This window comes from Bubalus bubalis, chromosome 3, assembly GCF_019923935.1.
Source record: "Bubalus bubalis isolate 160015118507 breed Murrah chromosome 3, NDDB_SH_1, whole genome shotgun sequence".
Lineage (NCBI taxonomy): Eukaryota > Metazoa > Chordata > Mammalia > Artiodactyla > Bovidae > Bubalus > Bubalus bubalis.
This window is the reverse complement of record NC_059159.1, coordinates 104,934,939-104,954,406: the sequence shown is the minus strand read 5'-3', so window position 1 is coordinate 104,954,406 and position 19,468 is coordinate 104,934,939. Positions and strand designations below refer to the sequence as shown.

General features: G+C 43.8%; 1 protein-coding gene across 6 annotated transcripts in view; it reads left to right on the top strand.

Moving 5' to 3' along the window:
• SMARCA2 (SWI/SNF related, matrix associated, actin dependent regulator of chromatin, subfamily a, member 2) overlaps positions 1-19,468 on the top strand; it is a 180,738-nt gene that overhangs the window by 118,375 nt on the left and 42,895 nt on the right. The window lies entirely within an intron of this gene.

Genomic DNA, 19,468 nt, shown 5'->3' with positions numbered 1-19,468 from the left:
TTCTTCCCTTTGAACAGAATCCTCTTTCCTTATAGCTGCTGCTCGCTGGTCCTGATCCTATTCCCTGGGGGTGAACAGAACAATATTTTTTCTGTTTTTAGCATCACCTCCCACTGGATGAAACGTTTGAGGACTCAAATGCAGTTAGAATGAACTTCCCTACATTCCTCTTTCTTTGGCACTTTCCTCATCCTCCAGGGCTCCGCTTAATTGCCACCACACCTTTGATCCCTTCACGAGTAAACACTAATCACATTTCTCCTCATACTCTCACTTTTCTTGGCCTATTCTTCCGTAACACCTCGAATCCAACTTGCTAGTTTTCTTGGTCATTGTTGACATACCTGCCTTGCCGATTGGTTAACACGCTGCATCTTGGTTGGACTTCCGTGTGCAAATAGTAAGGCCCATTGATTTCATTGATTGCCAAATGAAATAGCACAGGATTGATGTGTGAGACTATTGCCCCAGGTAGTGTTCACTCCGGCAGTAGATGGACCTAAACCTGCCCTATTCATGGGCCTGTCCAAAAGAGTAAGTAGAATTGTATTTCTCAGGTAAAAATTGAAGGTGGGTGTTTCTGGTTGGTAGAAGCAACCGTTCCACCCTGGGCTTTTCAGGGATCGAGGCTGGAGGGACTCTGTCAAGCCTCAGCATCTCCATCCCCTTGAGCCAGAATTGGGGAACACCACAGAGAGTAGTATGTGCTGAGTTCTAAGGACTCTAAGTGAATAGGCCTCCGTGACTTCCACTCACATCCCATTAGCTAGAACGCCATCCTGGGACCACGTTAGCTATAAGGGCGGCTGAGAACTGTGGTCTGGCTGTGAGCCCAGGAAGGTAGGATTTTGGTGACAAGATTGCAGTGTCTGCCTCAGGACACTTAGGTTGAGTTGAAGTACTACGGCCATTTTCTTTGAAAATTTTATTATGGTTTCATCACAAACAAATTTTATTTTATAATCATAGTATGCTAAAAATTCCCACAGTGTCCTTTAGACAATCTGTTGAGTTGGAAGATTTAAAAAATTTTTCTGTATTCACGTTATTTTAAGTGAAGAGGATCACAATTTCAAACAAAGCTCAATTTGACTTTTTTTTTTTTTTTTAAGGTTTTTAAAGTTGTTTTGAAATTCCTGTCTCCATTGAGGAAACCTTAATTTCTTTGGTGTTAGGCAGTCTCAAGTGAACTTCGTCTTTTGGGGATAGTCAGGTCAACGTCCATGCCTCCCGTGGGCTGTTCTTCTCCCCTTTTAGGGGTTCCTGGCCATCTTCCTTCCCAAGATGGCATCTGGATGAAGGTAGACGCTGGGGTTTTATCACGACGCTGGGGCAGGTGCCCTGTCCTGTGGGTCTCTGCTGGGCTCAGCACAGGACTCCCAGTCTGCCCTGTCACTGGCGGTCGTGACATGCAGCCAGTCCCGTCTTCTGGTGTCTTTGATGACATGTGCTGTTAAAGTCTGGGGTCCTGCCCAGTCTCCATTGGTCAGCTTTCCTGAAATCTCATGAAGACTCTCTGCTTCTCTGGTCTCTTAGTGCTCTCAGCTGTTTTGCGCTCTACTTGGGAATCTGAAAGCTCTTAGTTGCTTTCTTCCCAGTGTGCTGGAACATCCAGGAGAGTCCAGCCCCATTTTGTAAAAAAAAAAAAAAAATCACAGTCTCACCACCAGGGAGTTGTCAAGCCTGAAGCTTCTAGAATTTGATAGTTGGGTGAGTCAGGAAGCTCTTTAAAACAAGCGATACAAAAATGCCTTACTTTTGCAAAATCTTTCAAAGTATCTGACTATATGAATGCACTGTGAGGGACCTTCCTGGAGCCTTGGGAGGTGCTGGTAAAGTGAGAATCCTAAAGCCCACACTCCATGGCCTTCATAGTAAATCTACCTCTGGGCATCTTTGCTGCATCATTCCTCTTGTTCCCTGAACTTCCCCCGCAAAATATACCAGGTTTGGGGCCTGAAGTGAATATTCCATTCAGCCCTAGCTAGGTGTATTGCAAGTCAGTCTGGTATGAACTACCTGGAGTTAGACCCCACGAGTTCAAGGGCTCAGTCCCCAGTAAGACTGGGCTTACTTTGGTGGCCAGCCACACTGCGGGGATCCCTGGGCCTCCTGCACTACTGACCGACTGACTCGAAATTCAGGGGGTTCTCATGACTCCCTCGGGTTCAGTAATTTGCTACAGTGGATCCAGAAAGTACCTCTGGTGGTTACAGCTTTGTTATGAAGGATACAAATTGGGAGGGCCAACCAAATGAAGTAGCACACAGGATGGTCTCAGGGAGGGTACCCAGCTTCCCTGCCCTCACCCCATGGAACCAGACGGCACCCCTCCTGGCACAGCAGTGTGCACACCAACCAGCAAGCTCCACGGAGCGTCCGTGTACAGAGTCATCACTGGAACCTCCTCCCTATGCAGGGAGCTGGCGCAGCGGCTTATACTACAGGAACAAAGTCCTCAGGGCTCATGTCTTACCTCTCTTCCTCTTAACCCCCTTTTCCTCCTGGGCAAAAGGCTCCCTATCCTGCCTTCCTGTCACATTGCAACTTCCCGTACACACGTGGCCTGGCCGTGGTGCTCTTCACTGTGGCTTCTAGAGCGGTTCTGGGGATCCCTGTCCAGCAGTCTCACCTCCTAATTGTAAAGAGCCTTCAGAATTGAGGAAACTCCTCTCCAACAGCCTGGTTTAGACTGCTGTCTGCTGGTAGGACCACAAGTCCTATTATGGAAGTCAGTGGTGGTGTTTTGTCTTTTTTTTGTCTTTGCATATTAACTTTGCCCTAATCCTACTCAAGGCAATAGGTGGCTCCCCTGAACAAGGAATGATCCCTTGAGAAAGTGTGGAAGAGAATATTAATGTGGTTTTAAAAGTATTATGTCAATTACCATTTTATAGCTTTCCCGTGGAGTACCCACAGTGGTAACAGTGCTCAACTGTGTATTGTGTGTGTGTGTTTCCACATAACCAATAATTGGCTTATGTTGATAATTTCTTGGAAAAACATCTTTGAGGGCAGGCATTCATAGACCTAAATTGGCAGACGTCGGATGAGCCTGTTGGGCCAGGTGTTTCTAACATGCACGGGCTGTGCTGTTCCTAGTATCATAATCATGACTGAGGCGGGAGCCCCATAAAATTGGGGTGTCTGTAAAGCTTAACAGTGGGCGGAGGGTGAAGGATGGAATGCCTGGCTTTCCTATTCTTCCTGTTCCTTTGGTCCTTCTGCCAACTTCAGAATCCTTCCCTTCCTAAACATTTAGTGACATCCCAGAATTTATTTAATTGCCGAGTGAGTGATTTGTGCCCCGCAGCACTTGAGGATAATTGGAATGCAGTCTAAATGATGTGCTCTGTATAATATTTCATTGCCAGCCTGATGGAGGGAAGGAACTTTGGAGTCTGCTTTTGTTTCACAGTGGATCTGATCCTTCGAAACTGTCATTTGAAAAGGTTCCTTACTTGGTGGGATCTCTTCTCATGGTGCGGTCCTTGCATATGAATGTAAGGATGTTTCTTTTGGTTTTGTAAGCTCCTGGTGAAGGTATGAGCTCTGTTCCAACAGTGCCCTGCACTGTCAGGCCCCAGACCATGTTATATAAATGATGGGGCTAAGACTCACATCCTCGGATCTTTGTCTCCCTAGAGAGAGAGCTAGTTTTAGAAGCCCTAGGATTTCCAGACCTTAAGGAAAGGCAGCACAGAGCATCTTTTACCCCTCAACCAGTCTGTCACCAGATAAGAGCTTGAGTTTCCCACAATTTTGGTGCCAGAATGACATCTCCATAGTTAGGTCTGTGTGTGTGTTTAGGTGCTAAGTCCTGTCCGACTGTTTTGCAAACCCACGAGCTGTAGCTCTCCAGGCTCCTTCTGTCCATGGGATTTCCCAGACAAAAATACTAGAGAGGGTTGCCATTTCCTACTTCAGGGGATCTTCCTAACCCAGGGATTGAACCTGTGTCTCCAGCATTGGCAGGTGGATTCTTTACCGCTGAGCCACCAGGGACTGACCACCAAAGGAATTTTTGGTGGGGTCTCGCCTTCCCACAGTGCGCAGTGGAGACAACAGAGTAAGAGACTCCTGAACCATAAAAGAGTAAAGGAGATCAGTGAAGTAAAATGTGACACCTACTAGTGGAGTTTCCCTGTCTGCCTTGAAAGGCTGTGCTATACCAGGGTGCAAATAAGGAGGAGGTCTGTTAGTCAGCTTTCCGTTATAAGCAGCCTCTGCCAAACCCTCCTTGGGAAAAAGGCAGAGAAATCCACCGAGAGTTAGCCACGAAGATCTGGAAAAAGTACTGAGAAAGTTTAAAGAAGTTGGGATTTTAAATAAGATATTTGAAACTTTGTTGAAAGATATAATGAGAAATAATAAAAAATATTTCCTGGTTTATATGAAGAGGATTTTTCCTCTCTCTGGAAATCTTTGAAACAGAATAATGTCTCCTCTGTTTGGGCTGGATTAAGTATGATGTGATACAGCCTGAAATTAGGAGCTGGGGTCTCCTAGGTATAATCACAGCTGAGAGCATCAGAGATTCTGTAAGACGTCCTTTTCTCCCCAAAGACTTTATTCTATACTGGCAAGGCTTGGGAGGGTCCTTCATCTAAGGTATTGCTGTTGTTGCTCAGTTGCCAAGTTGTGTCTGACTCTTTGCGACCCCATGGACTGCATGCAGTACGACAGGCTTCCCTGTCCTTCACTGTCTCCTAGAGTTTGCTCGAACTCATGTCCATTGCATCGGTGATGCCATCCAACCACCGTATCCTCTGTCGTCCCCTTCTCCTGCCTTCAGTCTTTCCCAGCACCTGGGTCTTTTCCAGTCGACTTCACATCAGGTGGCCAAAGTATTAGAGCTTCAGCCTCAGCAGCGTCTACAGTATAATGTACATAATACCTTTAGTATTTTGCCCCCTCTCTCTTGTTTTGTCACTTTGTATCACCTTTCCTTGCTTTTTGTTTAAAAGACATAAAATTTTATTTTCTTTTTCTTTTCCCAAATGGCATTTTTTAGCTTTTCAAATTGGATCGTCAGTTTACTGGGGCAAAATGGCTAGCAAGCTGCATTTCCGTTTTTATACACAAGGGAGAGCTAAGACCCTAGCAAATGGATTTGGGTTTTGCCAAATTCAAGGTCCTTCAGCACTTTAGGAGGAAGTACTGAACTAACTAATGGTGATCAGAGTTGTGAATTGTCTGGGGGAAACATTTGATCGTAGTAAATGAATTTTGATAACTTTCTGTACTTTTTATTTTATTCTTAAATCAATGGGCTAGATTGTTTTCACAGCGATTGGATCTGATATGTACCCTTTGGTCAAAACTCAATAGGGTTGGTTTAATGGAAGAAAGTGTCCTCAGAGGATCATCTAAAATACTAAATACTAAAGGCTGAGAAGTGACAGAGACTTTTTTCAATTGGTTCTTAAAACTGTAATGCCTGGAAATTCTAGTCACAAGTTTTAACCTTTTGAAATACAGGTTTAGCTCTGAAATCTAACTCAGACATTGAAAGTAACCATGGAATTGGACCTGGCGTACCGATACTAAGGAGCCCACATCAGTTCACATTATCTTAGAGATAATGCTTAGAGACAGATGCTTTAGAAATATGGCTGCTCTTCTGAATCAAGATTTGGTTCTTATCCCGTTCTTTTTTGTTTTTGTTTTTTAAATCCATAAAGCTACGACAATAAATCTTTTTTAAAAATATGTTTATTTTTGACAAAAGATGTATTTACTTAAGGTGTACCATGTAATGTTTTGGGACAGGTATACACTGTGAAATGACTTCATTCTCCCAGTGAGAGCTGGGGAGGGCACAGCTGTTTTAGGAAGTTAGAGACAGGATAGGGAGGGAACTTTAGTGACGCAACTGTATCTTTGATCGCTGCCTCTCAAGGGCATATAGGATCATGGTTAAGAGACTAAACCTTGGAATCTGATGAACCAGGCTTTAAATCCCAGCTCCACCTATTTTGCTCTGTGACTTGGGGTGCCTAGTGTAACCTTCCTGTAGCTTTGTTGTAGAAATGGGAAAATCATAGCTCCTTCATATAATTTTCTGAAGTTTGCATATGTGTACCATAGAACCTGGCATTTAATGATTACCAAAAAAAAAAAAAAAAATTAGCTATTGAGGAAAAAGTATTAAATTATTTCAGAGAATACCTAGATGGTAGGAAAAGAAGAAATAAAATAGTTCTGTTGTGTGTCTTGAATCCTACAGAAGAAAGATAAAAGGAGTGAAGAGGCCCCCGTCCTTGCCATTAATGGAATTAAGGACGGCGACACCATTCCTTACTGAGTATGTTATGGAGCATGCGCACAGGCTTACTCACCTCAAGCCAGCCAACCTGTACTCATGCAGCTATAAACTCTCTGGACTCTGGTTTTCTACTTAACCCTCCGTGGCTGCAGGAAGGGCCGGGGGCTGGCAGTCAGGAAGCTGGTCTGTGCATTCCGGCCCTGCTGCCAGCTCAGTGTGTCACCTTGGTTTCTTGATCTGGGTGGAGCTGGATTCTCTTTGCTGTGCTGGGTCCCCTCCACCTACCTAAAGACAACCTCAGAAATCACATGAAGCTGCTTTCCTTTTCCTTTTTACTGTGCTTTTAGTAATGAGCATCCCCTGCTTTCTGATCAGTGGGTCCATTGGTGGAGGCTGTTAAAAAGCATGTTCCATTCAACGCCCATTTATTGAACGGTGAGCAGGGTGAGCTCCACATGGTGCAAGCATGGGGAAAGTAGTGTTAATTGTTGAGCTAGTGTTCCTCACCGTGCTGGCCCACCTTATTAGAGCAATTAAGAGCCAGACTTGAGAGATGCTATTAGAGATAATATTGCACACTTAGCCACCTTAAAGAGCTTGTCAAGAGCAGGTCTCCAAGTGTACACAGATGGGAATTAATAGAGATTAGAACAGATTGTGAGATGCTCTGACTTGTAGGGCTTTTAACTGTTGAGGAAATCAGTAGAGTTTAAGAAATATCCATCCTCCTTTGCCCTAGACTTTCAGTGTCACATCTCTGGGGGCATTATTTATGATTTCTCCCCTTCCTCCCATCCTCAGGCTCTGGAGGATGGAAGGGCAGCTGCTCTTTGGCACATGGTGTGACCTCCAGACATGGTTGGCAACAGCGTTCATCTCCTGGATGCTTCTGGGAGACCCAAGCCTCCCCAACAGCCACCCCTGTGCTCCTCAGGGGTCTCCCTACCCTGCTTGGCCTCCAGTGGAGGAAAAATACAACACAGTGCATCCCCCATCCACTTTGACAAAAGGAAGAAGGATTGGATCTTGTAGCGTTAGATGCCAACGTCATGAGCTGAAGGAAGCATGTGATACTTGCAGATTGCCGGTGTTTTAGAGACTAGCTCTCCTCTTTGTTCAGGACAGTTCAGGTGGCTCCTCAGAGAAGTCGGAGGGCACTTCCCAAAGCAGATTGCAGCTGTGACCACCCCCTACCACCAGCCCCGCTCCCCACATCACCCCTCCAGCAGCCTCCCACTGCGTGTATAATTGAATCCAGGCGCTTTAACATGGTCTCCAAGGCCATGGCCATCCGGCCTCTGCCTGGCCCTCGAATGTCATCTTCTTTTCTTGTTCTCTGGGTGGCCGCCACACTGGCTTGTCTTCCTGGACACTTCCAGCAAGGCTCCTTCCCTAACTACCATGTGGCCAGCTCCTTGCCCTCATGCTCTCTTTCCAGACAGACCCTCCCCGACTGCCCCAGCTTAAAGAGCCAGGCCCTGCCAGCAGCTGTCGCATAACCTGCGCTAATCTTCTTCGCAGCCCTTGCCACCGTCTAAAGGTTATCTCATTGGCTTCTTCCACTGGTACCAAGCTCCAGGAAAGCCAGGGTCCTCGCCTGTCTAGTCCACAGCCGTATCCCAGCAGTAGGGCAATGCCTTGTGCACAGTAAGCACTCCATGCTATGCTATGCTAAGTCACTTCAGTCGTGTCCGACTCTGTGCGACCCCGTAGACGGCAGCCCACCAGGCTCCCCCGTCCCTGGGATTCTCCAGGCAAGAACACTAGAGTGGGTTGCCATTTCCTTCTCCAATGCATGAAAGTGAAAAGTGAAAGTGAAGTCGCTCCGTCGTGTCCGACTCTTCGCGACCCCATGGATTGCAGCCAACCAGGCTCCTCCGTCCAGGGGATTTTCCAGGCGAGGGTACTGGAGTGGGGTGCCATTGCCTTCTCCATAAATATTGGTAAATAAGTGAATGTACCAGCCAGAGATGAGGGCTCAGAGAGGGTATTTGCTTACACTTCATGTTTTTTTGGTTAAGGCGGTAGAATCCTGTGTTATTTACAAATATGGATCAAGGTAGAAATAACTGGCATTCCTTCCCGTTAAGTTCATGGTCTGTGTCTTCATGTAAAGATTTCTTACTTAAAAAATTCTAAAGATATGTGCTTTTGACATAAGTGCTCTTGAGCTTTTCAAGATTTTAAAGGCTCTGTTCTAATTTCAGAACACATTGATGAAGAGTATTTGAATATGCGTAAAAATACAACCATCGCTTCAATCCAGCTATTCCTTGGAAATTCTTATAGATTTTACAACAGCTGTCTTCTAGCGTAAGCCCTTATTTCTTTTTAAGCAAAAACCAAATTGACATATCTAATCTAACTTGAAAAGACAAAATAGAAAGTACTAAATTAATTGGATTTTCATTTCTATTTTTGTACACGAGAGTGTCCAATGGAAAATGGTGATCTTAAGCATAAGGCCATGTACCTTTTAGATGGATGCCTTTCTTACTTTCTGTTAAAGAGTGTTGAATTGTCATAATCATGAGAAATTGTTGACAGGACTATGAAACTTTCCTGCAGACAAAGCTTGATTCTTGTTTTGCCACTCTTGCTGAAATCTAATATTTAAGGTCACTATGCTCATAGTCCATCGTAAAAAGTATATTCCTAATGCACAATGCTGTTTTTTAAAAATATTTTTCCCTTGGACCTTGAATATAGAATATTTTCCAAAGATTATTTTAAATGATGGGCTTCCCAGGTGGTGCAGTGGTAAAGAATCCACCTGCCAATTGCAGGAGGTGCAAGAGAAATGGATTTGATCCCTAGATTGGGAAGATGCCCTGGAAAAGGAAATGGCAACCCACTCCAGTATCCTTGCCTGAAAAGTCCCATGGACAGAGGAGCCTAGCAGGCAGTTCATAGGGTTGCAAAGAGTCGGACACAACTGAGAAACTGAGCGTGTACACACACACACACACACATTTAAAATGATATCCTCAAAACTTAAGCTTTATCAAGGCTTCCAGTGGTTCTGTTCTTCTTGCCCAGTTTGCCTCTCCTATTTTCGTGGAATGACAAGCCTGAAGCATCGGGATGTTGGGGCTCCGGTTCCAGATGTGTTGTTGTTTTGTTGTGTGACATCTTAGATAAGTCACCTCACCTCCCTGGCCTGTTGCCTTATCTGCACATTGGAGTCACGAAGTGAGGGATGGGGGTGAGGATAAGAGCCTGGCCCATCTCACCTGCTTGCCTCCTTCCTCAATTTTTGTCTTTGGCAGCCCTAGAATGGACTGTGTGGGTCTGTCTCCAACTGAGACTTAACGCTCAGGAACTAAAACTCAGAGGGGTCGGGGGTGAGGGATTCTTCTCCTTGTTCTTAGCCAGGCTTTCTCTCAGAAGTGCAGGCTGACGAGGCGTGTTAGTGGACTCAGTGCATGATCAGTGTCCAGGACTGCCTGGGTGTTAGTAACTGTTGGAGAGCTGAGCTGAGTCCTGGGTGCTGATACAATGTATATATGATGGCCAGGACACTAGCATGGTGGAGCCATGAAGGGAACACTTACCTGCCAAAGGGAGCTACTTTCTCTACTCAGGGAGTTGGGGGCTTCAGCACCTCCATATAGACCAAGACCAAAGACTTTTCTAGCACACTGTCATCAAAAAGAAATAACCCACCTCATCATTTTTTAAATCCCTTCTACTAAGCAGAGTACGTAACAGCTGCTGCATGGATTTATTTTGTTCATTGAAACATATCAAGTCTCCTTGCCAAATTATCAAGACCAAATCTGTTTGCATTTACTTTAATTTAAAAAAATGCACTAATGTCATGGGATATTATTGGAAGGTCTGGGAAGGATATCATGGCGTCTAACAGACTACAGTGTCAACATTCCAGGGGAATCCCTGGCATGAACATTTGTTTTGCAAAAGAATTAAGAAACCCAGTGTAGGGGTTTTATTTTATTGTGTTACACAAATCTAATGAATGACTATTTATTAGTAGTTTTATAAATTGTGTCTTTTGCATTTCTGTAGTCAGCACCCAGAGCTAGATATTTTTTTAAGAAAAGTAACAGTTAAAATAGGGCTTCACAAGTGGTGCTGGTGGTAAAGAACCCTCCTGCTAATGCAAGAGATGTAAGAGACGTGGGTTCAATCCCTGGGTCATGAAGATCCCCCAGAGAAGGAAAAGCAGCCACTCCAGTATTCTTCGCTGGAGAATCCCATGGACAGGGGAGCCTGGTGGGCCATAGTCCATAGGGTCGCACAAAGTCAGACGTGACATAGCATGCATGCACGCAGTGTTTAAAATAAAATTTATTTGGAGGGATTCTCTCCATCATAAAAGCATAAGGGGAAATATGGAAGAGGGGTAAGAAAATAGAGTCACCTGTAATCTTGTTGACCTTCACATCCCCAGGTTGGAAAAAGAGCCAAGTAAGATCACAGACAGGGATTACTGTGGTGCCATGCGTTCAGATGTATTTTTAACCTGTTATGAGGGTTGGCTCTCCACAGTTTCAGTAAATCCCAACCCATGATGCCCATCAGGCCCCAGCCTGTTGTCAGCTGTATTTGCATGTCCTTCCAATCAGTCTGAAGAACACCCTGTTTTCCTGGGCACCCACTGCTAAAGGACTTTTTGTTTTTAGAGCCCTTAAGACACATGTGGGGGCATGCCTCCCCACACTGGAATAGCAATTTTTGCTTCTTCTCATAAACGTGGCTTTTATTTCTCCATTTCAGGTTTCACAACCTGTTTCCCCTCACTTTCAATTGTGGCTTTCCAGTTTCACAAAGAAAACTGTTAGAACTCAGTAATGAATGAATTCAGTAAGGTGACAGGTTTATTCAGTAAAATCAATAGTATACAAAAATTAATTGCATTTCTATGCACTGACAACGAATTATCAGAAAGAGAACTATCCCCTTTACAATTGTATCAAAAATAATAAAATACCTAGGAATAAATTTAACCAAAGAGGTGAAAGACCTATATTCTGAAAACTGTGTCACTGGTGAAATACACTGAAGAAGACACAGGAAATGGAAATCTATTTGGATTGGAGGAATCAATATGCCAAACGTCGATATTACTCAAAGCAGTAGACAGATTCAGTGCAATCCTTATCAATTCCAAAGACATTTTTCACAGAAATACAACAATACTGACATTTTTATAGAACCACAAGAGTCCTGAATAGCTAAAGTTATCCTGAGAAAGAAGAACAAATCTGGAGGCATCACGCTCCCCAATTTTGAACTATATCACAAAGCTATAGTAATAAAAATGTTATTTTTGTTGGCGTAAAATAAGTACAATAGATCAGTGAAACAGAATAAAGAACCCAGAAATAAGCCCATGTCCTGTGCTGTGCTTAGTTGCTCAGTCGTGTCTGACTCTGCGACATGAACTATAGCCCACCAGGCTCCTCTGTCCGTGGGGATTCTCCAGGCAAGAATACTGGAGTGGGTTGCCATGCCCTCCTCCAGGGGATCTTCCCAACCCAGAGATCGAACCCAGGTCTCCCACATTGCAGGCGGATGCTTTACTATCTGAGCCATGTGTAGATAGCCGATCAATTTATGACAGCAGTAGAAGAATATACAAGGGGGAAAGAAAGTTCTCTTCAGTAAATGGTATTGGGATGACTGGACAGCAAAAGAATAAAATGAGACCATTATTTTTCACTATACACAAAAATTCACTCCAAATGGATCAAGGACTTAAATGTAAGATCTGAAGCATTAAAACTCCTAGAAAAAAAAAAGCATAGGCAGTAAGCTATTTGTCACATTGGTGACAAATTTTGTATCTGACTCCAAAAGAAAAGGCAACAAAAACAAAAATAAACAAAGTAAGAAGTTTCTGTACAGCAAAGGAAACCATCAAGAGAATGAACAGACAGCCTACTGAATAGGAGAGAATATTTGCAAATTATATATCCATCAAGGGTCAACATCCAATTGAGCCATCTAAATAGACATTTTTACAAAAAAAGATATGCAGGTGGCCAGCAGTCAACAGCATCACTCCACATAAAGCAACTGCAAATCAAAACCACAAGATCAGTTCTACTTCTTAGAATGGCAGTTCTCAAAAAGACAGGAACTAACAAGTGTTGGTGAGAATTTGGAAAACAGGAGATCTTCCTGCTGGTAGGAATCTTAACTGGTACAACCACTATGGAAAACAGTATGGGGGTTCCTCAAGAAATTTAAGATAAAACTATGATATGATCCAGCAATTCCACTTCTGGGTATTTATCCAAAGGAAACAGAATCACTATCTTGAAAAGATATATGCACCCCCATGTTTACTGCAGTGTTACTTACAATAGACAAGATATAGGAACAACCTAAGTGTCCATCAGTGGATGAATGGATAAAGGAAATGTGGTATATATATGCAGTGGAATTCTATTCACCTCAAAGAAAACACAAGTGTTGCCATTTTAAGTAACATGGATAGACCTTGAGGGGCTTACACTGAGCGCAATAAGTCAGCGAAAGACATACCATATGATTTCATGTTTATGTGGAATTTAAAAACAAAACAAATGAACAAACAAAACCAAAATCATAGAGAATACAGTGATGATTGTCAGAGAAGAGGACGGTTAGGGAGTGGGCAGAAATGGGTGAAGGGGTCAAGAGGTACAAACTTCCAGTTATAAAATAACTAAGTTGTGGCGATGGAATATACAGCATGGTATATTCAGACTATAGTTAGTAATATCGCAGAGCACACTTGAAAGGTACCAAAAGAGTAAATCCTAAAAATTCACTTCGAGTGTGATAGATGGTCATGGGGAGGCTTCCCTGGTGGCTCCGTGGTAAAGAATCCGCCTGCCAATGTAAGAGACACAGGTTGGATCCCTGAGTCAGGAAGGTCTCCTAGAGAAGGAAATGGCAACTCAATCCAGTATTCTTGCCTGGGAAATTCCATGGACAGAGGAGCCTAGGGGGCTACAGTCTATTGGGTCACAGAAAGTCGGACACAACTGAGCAACTTTTATTAAGATATTAATTTTTACCCGCACTGGGTCTTCATCGCTTCATCCTCTAGTTGCGGAGAGCAGGAGCTACTCTCTAGTTGGGGTGTGAGGGCTTCTCATTGCAGCGGCTTCTCTTGTTGCAGAGCACAGGCTCTGGGCTCTCAGGCTTCAGTAGTTGTAGCTTGCAGGTTCAGTAGTTGTGGCACACGGGCTTAGCTGCCCCAAGGCATGTGGGGTCTTTCCCACTACCAGGGATAGAACCAGTGTCCCTTGCATTGCAAGGCAGATTCTTAGTCACTGGACCATCAGGGAAGCCCAGCATTTCGTATATATGTATTTTAATATGGAATGTTGAATGTATTGCCTTAAAGATTTTGAAAATGCACATCAGTGCAAGTCTGTGGGAGTATGGGGTTTGGTAAAAGAAAGATATTAAATAAATCACCTCCCAATTCACAGCCCCTTTGCTCAGTCAGTGTGCGTCCTCCTGGCCTGTTATTTTGGCTGCTTCTTGAAAAGGTTCAGGAGCTCAGGTCAGATCAGCAACAGATGAATCTCTTAATGACCCTGGGAGAACTCACTGCTTGCAAATATCAAGAAAGCTCCTGGATGGGATGTAAGACAAACCTCATGAACGCCGTTAACCCCACTGCTCCTCCAGAAAGGCCTCCTTTGTGGACTTCCTTCTACCCAGTTTCCCTGGTGGCTCAGATGGTTAAGAAGCTGCCTGCAATGCAGGAGGCCCCGGTTCAGTCCCTGGGTTGGGAAGATCCCCTAGAGAAGGGAATGGCTACCTACTCTAGTATTCTTGCCTGGAGAATGCCATGGACAGAGGTACAGTCCATGGGGTCTCAAAAGAATCGGACATGACTGAGTGAGTAACACTTCACTTCCTCCCCAGCAGCAGGCTCTGGGTACTTCCTTTACCCTCCTTGTTGCCTGGTTTCTAGTGGGCCAGGCCCCTCCCTTTTTCCTCCTTACCTGTTCACTTGAGTCATCCACATGGTTCTGCCTCTGAGCTAAGTAGGGGTGATTCATCACTAGTCCGGCTTAGAAGGTCCTTTCTGCCAATGGGGTTGAATATCTTATTTAAACCATTTGACTCCCAAAGCTGGATTGAGACAAAAGATTTTATAATTACCAATTAAAATAGAGGCAGTTTAAAGAGGAGGGCTCAAGCAGGGCAAACAAAAACCAAAAATCTTCATTTTGCCCCATTTATCTGGCTTAGTATAATTCACTGTATAATCCTGCAGCCTTTCCTTTAACAGTAATCTTTTAAGCCAGACCTTAGAATGCACTTCCTCGGTAAACCCTGTCATTTTGAGAAAGCAGAAGAGTAAACAATAAAGACTTAATTTTATTTCAGTAAGATTTGGGGGTCCCACTGGTTGAGCAAGGCCTCAATCTAAATGCTTTGGAAGGCTATTTTTATTAAAATGACTTTTTTAAAACTTCCAAAAGCAATTTCAGACTGATAGGAGGTTTAGACTTTTTGTTATTTTTTATTAGAATGTAATTGCTTTACAATGTTGTGTTTCTTGCTGTAACAGCAACATGAAGCAGTCATATGTATACATATATCCCTCTTTTTAAATTTCCTTCTAAATGGCACTTCCCTGATGGCTCAGTTGGTAAAGAATCTGCCTGCAATGCAGGAGACTCTGGTTCAATTCCAGGGTTGGGAGGATCCACTGGAGAAGGAATAGGCTACCCACTCCAGTATTCTTGGGCTTCCCTTGAGGCTCAGCTGGTAAAGAATCCACCTGCAATGCGGGAAACCTGGCTTCTATCCCTGGGCTGGGAAGATCCTCTGGAGAAGGGAAAGGCTATCCACTCCAGTAATCTGACCTGGAGAATTCCATAGACTGCATAGTCCATGGGGTTGCAAAGAGTCAGACACGACTGAGCAACTTTCACTTCCCAAGTTAGGTCAGCAGAGTCGGTTTTCATTATTACCTGTTTTATACATATAGTGTATATATGCCAATCCCAGTCTCCCAATCCGTCCTGCCACTCCCTTCACCCCTTGGTAACTGTAAGTTTGTTCTCTAATCTGTGACTCTCTTTCAGCTTTGCAAATAAGTTCATCTCTACCATTTCCCTAGATTCCATGATGTAAGTGATATTATTCAATACTTGTTTTTCTCTTTCTAACTAAACTTCACTCTGTGTGATACCCTCTGGGTCCATCCACATCTCTGCAAATGATACTGTTTTTTTTTCTTTTTTCTGGCCGAGTAATATTCCATTGCATGTATGTACCACAGCTTCTTTATCCACCTCTGTATCAATGGGCATTTAGGTTGCTTCCATGTCAGACATATTTTAAGACAAAGCCAAAGCTCATACCAAGAAGATTTAAATAAATGGTGACTAAAAGTACCTGTAATATAATATGCTATGAAAGAACAGGGGAAAGAGTGGTCAAGCATAGTACTATGAATGAAATGGCAGCTTGGCCATTTCTTAAAAGGCAAGCATGATTTGGTAGGAAAGAGGGACCAGGAGAAGCAGGTGCCCATCTAAGGGATGCATGAGGAGTCATGGGCATGTGAGACGTGCTACTCTAACCCTGTGTGTTGGGAGCAGCGTTTTTATAGGAATGGGAGTGGAGAAGAAAAACTAAGATGAAGCTCTGCGTGACCCAAGAATTTGGGCTGTATTCTTTATCCTCGCCACAGAAAGAATGGGGAGTCTGAACCTTTCTGAAATCTGAGAATGAGTGATCTGTCCCTCCTTTTAGATCGAGAAAAGATAACCATTTTCATAATAAAGGATGAATATAAAGGGCCCCAGAGAGAGGATGAGGGACACCCCTAAGGGAGGCCATTATACTTGACCCCTTAAGAGAAGACCAGACCAAAGGGAAGGAAACAACTGTCGATGAACTATTTTAGAGGTAAACTGTGGTGGCTGACAGGACATAGGTTAATAAGGACAATTGACAATTTTAAAGGTTTCTCTTCTGGATAATTGGGGATGGGAGTAGGGGATGCTGCTGCCCTTCAATGAAATAGAAGGATTCAGAAGAGAAATATTCACTCTGTCAGAAGAAAATGATTTAATTTGGGACTTTTTGGTAGGATATTGGAAATCTTGATTGGTAAGGCCAGGCTGGAGAGAGAATTTTTGAAACTGAGAGCATTGAGGTCATACTTGAAGCCAGGGCCAATTTGGATCTCCATAGAATATTCTACATTCAAAATAGGGGACTGGACGTGTCACAGGTACCGGCCATCAGTAGTCAGGGGCTGCTCAGAAAGCATTCGACACACGGAGGCTTGTGAGTCTGTCCAGGCTGCTCAGCAGAAGGCACCCCACGTAGGAGCCTTCGCGGGTGTGTCTCACAGCCCCTCCAGGAAAGCACTTTGGAAGCGCCCCAGAGGCAAGTCCTCCTAGGCTCGCTAAGGGACATCTCGCCTGTGGCTGATGAGGACATCAGACGTATTAGTGATGCCTGCTGTATACTCAGAAGGGGCCACTGACCACACAGTTACACTGACTGCGTAGTTACAGCCAGAACAAAAAAGAAGCAGGCCTAAGAAAAACGGGGAGAATCTGTAGTCACGGGAAGGAAAAAGTGGAGAAAAAAGGTAGGAAGTTCCAAAACCGGAGCGTTGAAGGATGGAAAGATTTTAAGTAAGGAGCAATGGAAGAGAAAGGAAACAAAACAGGTTTAGAGGTGATGAATAGAAACGGGATATAGGAGGCTTTGGGCAGGTTTGGAAAAATGTCAGTGTTTTGGTTGCTAAAGGAATTTATATGGTCAGGAAGAGATTCATCAGTATTGATGACTCTAGAAGTTGATGCTAACAGGGAGGTGAGAAGTGGCATGAAGACTAGAGGGCGATGCAGGGAAGATACGAGTTTGACACTAGAGTTGGAAACTTTGTACTTGATTAATACAGAAATAGCTAAAACAAATGCACTTGAATTCAGTCATAGTGTTTGGTAAGCTGGTAGATGACCTAAGAGCAGTTTTCACAGGGAACTCTGTCTAGAAGTTGAGTTTGTATTCAGTTGTCGTTCTGTTCCTTGACTTTTCCCTCCCAATGCTAAGCTAGATTCTGTAGAGAAACAGAAAAATAAGGCAAGGTCTCTGTTAGGAAAAAAAAAGAATGTCTCACAGCTGGAGGAAAGCAGGACAATCATGGATGTAAGGATTTGTGAAAGACACTCCAGAGGGGACCGTGAGAAATCACCAAGTGGGGAAGAAGCGTAGCGTGCTCTGGGGAGCTCCCAGGCTTCATCCTGTTATTCTCGCTGGGTTCAAATGCCAGGAGATCAGGCAGATCAGAAGGGGGATGACCAGGTCAGGGGCATCCCAACGCTCCAGGCAAGAGACTTGAATTGATTTACTGAGGAAAACTTAAGAATGCAAATAGGGCAATCCCATGATGAAAGGGGTATGTAAAAATCTGACCAATGGGGTGTGGCCCATAATAACATCAGAAATACTCAGAATGGAGCTATTACATCTTATTGCAGGGGAGAAGAGGACTGGATGACAAAAAAGAACAGGCAAGCTAATAGGCCTTTCTTTGTGACCCCTATTCCAAAAAGAAAAATACAGCAGAAGCCACCTTAACTGAAATAATCAGACCCAGTAGCCAGTCTGTCAATGAAAATATTAGTTAAGGTTAGAAAATGATACACATCTCACTTGTATGTAGATGAAAGCTTCAGGGAAAAAAATAAGATATGTCTGTATGTCACAGTTTTGAGGGAAGGCTTGGGTTTCCTCTGAGTCTGCTTGCTAGAATACAGTAGTCTATCTTGCATAAGTAACACCCATTATGTATCACATAGGATTTCCAGTATTGCTATTTTTAGAGTGAGAATCTTTGGGTGGGGGGAGAAAAAAAGCTTTAGCTTTATTCCAGTATAATTAACAAAACTATAAGATATAAAGTAAACATTGTGATTATTTGATAGATATATACATCATGAAAGGATTCCTCAGTCTAATTAACTAACCCACCCATTAGGGAGAATCCTGACACTAACAAAGCACAGTGAGGGCAAGAAAGAAAATGAAGTCGCTCAGTCGTGTCTGACTCTTTGCGATCCTGTGGACTGTAGCCCACCAGGCTCCTCTGTCCATGGGATTCTCCAGGCAAGAATACTGGAGTGGGTTGCCATTTCCTTCTCCAGGAGATCTTCCCAACCCAGGGATCGAACCCAGGTCTCCTGCATTGCAGGCAGACGCTTTATCCTCTGAGCCACCAGGGAGTGAAGGCAGGTCCTTTCCAAATTATAGGAGTCTAGCCTTTGCCAACTTCAACAGTACTTTGTTTTTACGCAACTCATCTTTTATGGAGTCTTTAGTTATGCTCACTGTTTTGTAGAAGTAAGAATCCTATTTCTTTTCACAGCTGTGTGTTTGTGCTAAGTCACTTCAGCTATTTTAGACTGTTTGTGACTCTATGGACTCTAGCCCGCCAGGCTCCTCTGTCCATGGGATTCTCCAGGCAAGACTGCTGGAGTAGGTTGCCATGCTCTCCTCCAGGGGATCTTCCTCAACCCAGGGTTCAAAACACGGGTCTCTTAAGTCTCCTGCATTGGCAGGCAGGTTCTTTACTGCTAGTGCCACCTGGGAAGCCCACTTTTATGTAGTTCCAATAACAAGCATAACTAGCATCAAAATGTTGGGCGACACAGCTGAGTGTTGGTGCAGAGTGAGGTGGAGAGAGCAGAAGGCCGTTGCTGTGGGCAGAGTCTTAGTTGGAGGTCTATTAAGAGAATATGCTGGCTATCTTGTTTACTCAGGGGTGCATCTCGTAAGATTTCCCCTAGATGCTCTGTTTCTGGGCTGCATTTTAGGGATTGTCATCTATAATAGAATGCCACTGCCCATTAAAGTCTGTCCCAATGTTTGTCTGCCCCATGCCAATTGCTGACACTGTCTTGGTTGACGGGATCTCTGATTCTGTCTGTGGTAATTTCAGTTGGGGATTCCCAGCAAAACTGCTAGTCCTGGCTTAGGGTACCACAGAGCTTTGGAAACCAAGCAAGACCAGAAAAGTGCTAAGTGTGTTTACCAGTAAAACCTGGTCATAGTTCCCTCGGTCTTGTTTGTTTGTGCTTTAAAAGTAGAGATTCATTGTAAAATTTATTGCATTGGAAATTGCACTTGCAACATATGTATATTGCTTAGCTAATAGGGGCTCAAAATTCTGTTTAGAATTTTTTGCTTTATTGACTT